The sequence below is a fragment of the Lepisosteus platostomus genome, chromosome 15, assembly GCF_059453375.1.
Source record: "Lepisosteus platostomus isolate fLepPlt1 chromosome 15, fLepPlt1.hap1, whole genome shotgun sequence".
Classification (NCBI taxonomy): Eukaryota; Metazoa; Chordata; class Actinopteri; order Semionotiformes; family Lepisosteidae; genus Lepisosteus; species Lepisosteus platostomus.
The window spans coordinates 528564-535000 of NC_142625.1; the positions used below are offsets into that span (position 1 = coordinate 528564).

At 53.9% G+C, this 6437-nt stretch overlaps 4 non-coding genes across 4 annotated transcripts in view; all 4 read left to right on the top strand.

Moving 5' to 3' along the window:
- The first annotated feature begins 768 nt into the window (after positions 1–768).
- Positions 769–959, top strand: LOC148647383 (U2 spliceosomal RNA). Its single transcript, XR_015926994.1, has one exon. It is a non-coding gene; the product is annotated as a U2 spliceosomal RNA (small nuclear RNA).
- Positions 960–1820: 861 nt separating this feature from the next.
- Positions 1821–2011, top strand: LOC148647384 (U2 spliceosomal RNA). Its single transcript, XR_015927389.1, has one exon. It is a non-coding gene; the product is annotated as a U2 spliceosomal RNA (small nuclear RNA).
- Positions 2012–2876: 865 nt separating this feature from the next.
- Positions 2877–3067, top strand: LOC148647385 (U2 spliceosomal RNA). Its single transcript, XR_015927390.1, has one exon. It is a non-coding gene; the product is annotated as a U2 spliceosomal RNA (small nuclear RNA).
- Positions 3068–6417: 3350 nt separating this feature from the next.
- Positions 6418–6437, top strand: part of LOC148647386 (U2 spliceosomal RNA) — a 193-nt gene continuing 173 nt past the window's right edge. Inside the window, exon 1 of the small nuclear RNA XR_015927105.1 lies at positions 6418–6437. This exon is cut by the window's right edge and continues 173 nt beyond it. This is a non-coding gene — a small nuclear RNA (U2 spliceosomal RNA).

Consider the following 6437-nt stretch of genomic DNA (forward strand, 5'->3'; position numbering starts at 1 on the left):
CACGCAGTGTCCTGGACAAGGAAACATCTGGAGGCGGTGGACGAGTTGGAGATGCTGGATCACAGGGCACTGTATTGCGCTATAACAGAAAGAGGAGAAGCCAGGGTTGTGGGGGGCGTCGCAAATGAGATCTGGGGAAGAGTGCAGCCCAAGGGTTTGCGTTTGGACTGTCTAGACCTCAATTGGTTAACGGTATGGAAGAGACTTCCAGTAAGATCCGTATTATATAAACATAAGTTGACTAAACAAGTCGGGTGCCCTCGAACTGGATGTTGTGGCGAGGAAAGCATCGAACATGTATTTTGGTTCTGTAATTTTGCGCAAAAAGTGTGGGAAAAGAGTAAAATTGTTTTGGAAGCTATAGATAGCACCTTTACGATAAACCTTGCAACAATAATGTTTGGTATAAGGAGGGGGGGGAGAACGAAAGAAATGAGTTTTTTGTTATGGTTTTTAATTAGCTTTGTGAAAATAGAACTGTGGGCTGCAAGAAATTTGTTGGTAAAGAAGGGAGTGACATGTGATGTGGGAGGGGTGTGGAACAAGGTATTGTGGGATGTCAGATGTATGGTGGCCAATGATAAAAGGAAGTTGAGTTTCCACGCTGTTAAAGAAAAGTGGAAAGTATTGGCTAATATCTAACAATTGATGGTCTTGTTTATTGTAATCCCATGTTTTGATTGGTTTATGTAGTGTTTTGTTTGAGTTAATTGTGTGTCTATATGTTTGATTTTGGTGATTGACGAAGTTTCTGTGAACTTGTTTGTTGTTACTTTTTGATAATAAAAAAAAAAAAAAAAAAAAAATCTGTTCTTATCAGTTTAATATCTGATACGTCCCCCATCGGGGGACCACATATTAAACGGATTTTTGGAACAGGGAGCTGGATCAGGAGCTTGCTCCGTCCTCTCCACGCATCGGCCCGGTATTGCAGCGCCTCCGGGAGCGGTGCACCACCTTCTCTCAGCGGTGAAAAGACAGACGTAGGTAGGTAGGTAGCTAGCTAGCTAGCTAGCGAGCGAGCGAGCGAGCGAGCAAGCAAGCGGAGTGGACTGGAGCTCCTTCTTCTCGGGTCTCGTCCCTCGTCCCTCGTCCATCTGTGTGTCTCTGTGTTCTGTCTCTCTCTCGCCCTCTCGGTTCCCGTGCTCCCTCTGTGCGCTTTCCCGCGTCTCGACTCTCTGGGCAAGCAGGCCGGCCCCCTTTTCGGCTCCCGTGCGTTTTCCCTCCAAAAAACTTAGGTTTTTCAGCCTTTTCCCAGGGAGGCAGGCGTGGCTTGCTTGCTTGCTTGCTTGCTTGCTTGCTTGTGTGTGTGTCCGTCCCCGTCCCTGCAGGCGGGCCCCTTTCGACAGCTGGGCGTTTTCCCTCCCAAAAACTTAGTATATCCACCTTTTCTTTCTTTTTTTTCGGCAGGCAGGCAGGCAGGCGTGTGTGCGCGCGCGCGCGCGTCCCCGTCCCTCCCTCCCGAGAGAGAGCTGCCCCTTGCCTCTGCCCGCAGGTGCTGGCGCTCGGCTTTCGCTTGCAGCCGGTTGGGCGCAGCTGCTGCCGGTGGGAGGGGCCTAAGCTAAGGAGGCCGGGCGGCTGGCGCCCCCTGCGGCTGCGGTCGTTGTCGGGCCGTTGACAGAAGATCAAAGAGCAGGGCCCCCGCCCGGGACTGGCAGGAAGGCAGGCGGGCAGGCAAGAGAGAGGGGGAGCAGAGTCCCGCGGCAGGCCTCTGGCTGCAGGGAGGCCGGCGGCTGCGCGGGTCCCGGGCTCCAGAGGAGTCGGCCTGCGCCACTGTGCGCCAGCGGAACGCCCGCGCGTCGGTCCGCGCCTTTGTGGGCATCGCTTCTCGGCCTTTTGGCTAAGATCAAGTGTAGTATCTGTTCTTATCAGTTTAATATCTGATACGTCCCCCATCGGGGGACCACATATTAAACGGATTTTTGGAACAGGGAGCTGGATCAGGAGCTTGCTCCGTCCTCTCCACGCATCGGCCCGGTATTGCAGCGCCTCCGGGAGCGGTGCACCACCTTCTCTCAGCGGTGAAAAGACAGACGTAGGTAGGTAGCTAGCTAGCTAGCTAGCTAGCGAGCGAGCGAGCGAGCGAGCGAGCAAGCAAGCGGAGTGGACTGGAGCTCCTTCTTCTCGGGTCTCGTCCCTCGTCCCTCGTCCATCTGTGTGTCTCTGTGTTCTGTCTCTCTCTCGCCCTCTCGGTTCCCGTGCTCCCTCTGTGCGCTTTCCCGCGTCTCGACTCTCTGGGCAAGCAGGCCGGCCCCCTTTTCGGCTCCCGTGCGTTTTCCCTCCAAAAAACTTAGGTTTTTCAGCCTTTTCCCAGGGAGGCAGGCGTGGCTTGCTTGCTTGCTTGCTTGCTTGCTTGCTTGTGTGTGTGTCCGTCCCCGTCCCTGCAGGCGGGCCCCTTTCGACAGCTGGGCGTTTTCCCTCCCAAAAACTTAGTATATCCACCTTTTCTTTCTTTTTTTTCGGCAGGCAGGCAGGCAGGCGTGTGTGCGCGCGCGCGCGCGTCCCCGTCCCTCCCTCCCGAGAGAGAGCTGCCCCTTGCCTCTGCCCGCAGGTGCTGGCGCTCGGCTTTCGCTTGCAGCCGGTTGGGCGCAGCTGCTGCCGGTGGGAGGGGCCTAAGCTAAGGAGGCCGGGCGGCTGGCGCCCCCTGCGGCTGCGGTCGTTGTCGGGCCGTTGACAGAAGATCAAAGAGCAGGGCCCCCGCCCGGGACTGGCAGGAAGGCAGGCGGGCAGGCAAGAGAGAGGGGGAGCAGAGTCCCGCGGCAGGCCTCTGGCTGCAGGGAGGCCGGCGGCTGCGCGGGTCCCGGGCTCCAGAGGAGTCGGCCTGCGCCACTGTGCGCCAGCGGAACGCCCGCGCGTCGGTCCGCGCCTTTGTGGGCATCGCTTCTCGGCCTTTTGGCTAAGATCAAGTGTAGTATCTGTTCTTATCAGTTTAATATCTGATACGTCCCCCATCGGGGGACCACATATTAAACGGATTTTTGGAACAGGGAGCTGGATCAGGAGCTTGCTCCGTCCTCTCCACGCATCGGCCCGGTATTGCAGCGCCTCCGGGAGCGGTGCACCACCTTCTCTCAGCGGTGAAAAGACAGACGTAGGTAGGTAGCTAGCTAGCTAGCTAGCTAGCGAGCGAGCGAGCGAGCGAGCGAGCAAGCAAGCGGAGTGGACTGGAGCTCCTTCTTCTCGGGTCTCGTCCCTCGTCCCTCGTCCATCTGTGTGTCTCTGTGTTCTGTCTCTCTCTCGCCCTCTCGGTTCCCGTGCTCCCTCTGTGCGCTTTCCCGCGTCTCGACTCTCTGGGCAAGCAGGCCGGCCCCCTTTTCGGCTCCCGTGCGTTTTCCCTCCAAAAAACTTAGGTTTTTCAGCCTTTTCCCAGGGAGGCAGGCGTGGCTTGCTTGCTTGCTTGCTTGCTTGCTTGCTTGTGTGTGTGTCCGTCCCCGTCCCTGCAGGCGGGCCCCTTTCGACAGCTGGGCGTTTTCCCTCCCAAAAACTTAGTATATCCACCTTTTCTTTCTTTTTTTTCGGCAGGCAGGCAGGCAGGCGTGTGTGCGCGCGCGCGCGCGTCCCCGTCCCTCCCTCCCGAGAGAGAGCTGCCCCTTGCCTCTGCCCGCAGGTGCTGGCGCTCGGCTTTCGCTTGCAGCCGGTTGGGCGCAGCTGCTGCCGGTGGGAGGGGCCTAAGCTAAGGAGGCCGGGCGGCTGGCGCCCCCTGCGGCTGCGGTCGTTGTCGGGCCGTTGACAGAAGATCAAAGAGCAGGGCCCCCGCCCGGGACTGGCAGGAAGGCAGGCGGGCAGGCAAGAGAGAGGGGGAGCAGAGTCCCGCGGCAGGCCTCTGGCTGCAGGGAGGCCGGCGGCTGCGCGGGTCCCGGGCTCCAGAGGAGTCGGCCTGCGCCACTGTGCGCCAGCGGAACGCCCGCGCGTCGGTCCGCGCCTTTGTGGGCATCGCTTCTCGGCCTTTTGGCTAAGATCAGGGTTCAAGTGGCTTGTCCGCAGTTCTCTCAGATCTTAGTCCAGAGGGCCGGGAAGGCGTGGAGAAGGACGCTGTGACGGGAAGGAGCGGAGTGCGGTTTTGCTGGAGCCAGGAGATTGGAAGAAGCCGAGACGAGGATTCTGCAGTTGCTGTTGGTCGGAGCGAGAGGGCGACGGAGGTTTCCTGAGGGCTTGGAAGCGGTGCCGAGGTTTGGAGCCATGGAGCTGTTGGCGGGATACATCTGGGCGAGGAAGGAGCGACGGAAGGATTCATTTCGCTTCGTGCTGCGGAGACGAGATGGACAAGGAAGATGGACTCGAGATAAGTTTGTGACTTTAATTTTGGAGGAGGTTTTGGGCTTATGTTTACGGGACATTTTTTGCTTACAAGACTTTTGTGAACGTGGTATATTTGAGTTAACTTTAGTTTCTAGTGATTTGTGTTTTGAGTTGTTGGGGAAGATTCAGGAGAAGAGAGAGGAGGCTCCGTTGAGCTTCTTCTCAGTGGACCCAATGTTTGCAGGGGATCTGAAGAGGATGACTGTGCATATTTCTGATCCGTTTGTTTCAGAAGAGGAAATTGTTGATTTTTTGAAAGGGTTTGTGTTTTTGCATGGGAGAGGACAGAGAGAACTGGATCCAAAAGGGGTTTGGACTGGGAAACGGGTTTTTTGGGTGAGATTGCGTTTTGGGGAATCTATTGAAGCGGGGGTGATACACCCTCCACCGTTTTTTGAGATCGGGACAGGGATGGGTTGTCTGTCCTATCTAGGACAGCCGTTGGTGTGCAGAAGATGTGGAAGATTGGGGCATTTTGCTGCACATTGTTCGATAGTGTTTTGTGGACGATGTTTTGTTCAAGGTCATACAGTGAAAGAATGTAAGATTGGGGTTAAATGTTTTTCGTGTGGGGGATTGGGGCATTTATATAAAAATTGTGTGGTGAAGGGAGGGGGTGGTGAAGGTCACGAGGTGGAAGGGGAGGAGGGGCAGGTATTGCAGGTACGGGAAGAGATGGGTGGGTTTGGAAGTAAAGTGAGGGAGGAGGAAGAAGGAAAGGGTGTTAAGGCGTCAGAGGGGGATTTGGTTGCGGGTGGTAAACGTGCGGCGAAAGATGATTTGGAAGGTAGTATAGGTGTCAATTGTGAGGTTGGGAGGAGTGAAAATACGGTGAATGTGGCTGAGAGTTTAGTGGAATGCGAGTCTGAGAGTAAGTGTGATAAGGAGGTGACAAATGACTTGCAAACAGAGAGTTTGAATGTAGAGGAGGTGGGAAGGATGTGTAAAGGAGATTGTGCAGGAAGTAACGAGGAGATTGGAAAAACAGGAATGGAGAAGGTAGGAGTGGAATCTGGAAAGGAAGGGGTGGAAGAGAAGGATAGGGGTCAGGAGGAGGTTAAGGAGGTTGCAAAAGGCGTGACACAGGAAGTGGAGGAGGTAGAGAGGAAGAGTACAGGAGAATGTGTGGGACGCAGGGGGGAGAATGGAAAGGATGGGATAAAGACAGATAAGGTAGGCGTAGTAAATGAGGAGTTTAGGAGTAAGGAGATTAGTGAGGTTAGGGAATTAGTTAAGGAGGGTAAGGGTGGGTGCATTGAGGGAGTTAAGGGTGAAAATGTGGAGGTGGTGAAGGATGGCATACAAGTTGAGAAGGCAAAAGTGGAAGTTGTGGAAAATAGGAAGGTTGGTGGATGTGTGAGAAGTGTGAGAGAACATGTCGGGAAAGAAATTAGGGTAAGCAAGGAAGTGGCAGTATTCAGAAATGGAGAGGTGAAAGAGGCTGGCATGAGGGTGTTAGAGTCCAGAGCAGAAGAGGGAAGAAGTAGTGATATTGAAGATGAGGGATGGTATACTGGTGAACTTACAGATAGCGATGTGGAGAGGGAACATGCAGAATATGTGAAACGGTGTACGGAAGAATGGAAGAAGGGAGGGTACACTGAGGGGAGGCTAAAAGCGCCATTGCAGGGGATTTCGTGGAACTTTGATTTTACAGGAAAGGTGAAAGAAATCGAATTGAATGATGAGAACTTTCCACCCTTAGGGTCCGTAGGGGCCATGAAGGGGGAAAACAGTAAAGCGGAATCTGTTTCAGCGAAAGGAGAGAGTATTGGTGGGGTTGCAAGTGGAGGAGGGAGCAATGGGGGCAACGGCGGGGGACGGAAAATAATGCTCGCAAAGTATGGAAGAAAGTTAAATTTGTCCAGGGGTGGCAAAACTGGAGTAAAGTAAAGAGTAGTATGGGAAATTATGTAAAAGTTTGGGGATTGAATGAGGGTTGGTTTTGGGTTTGAGGTGTTTGGAGTATGGGAATAAGTTGGATTTAAAAGAGGGATTGGTTGTTTTGCATAAGGGGTGGGATTATGTTAATAGATGGTTTGTATATGTTTGGTGTATTGGAGTATTGGATTTGAGGTTTTGAGTTTTTTTGGTTTTTAATGGTTTTGGTTGAAGTATTTTGTATTTTGTGATAATAA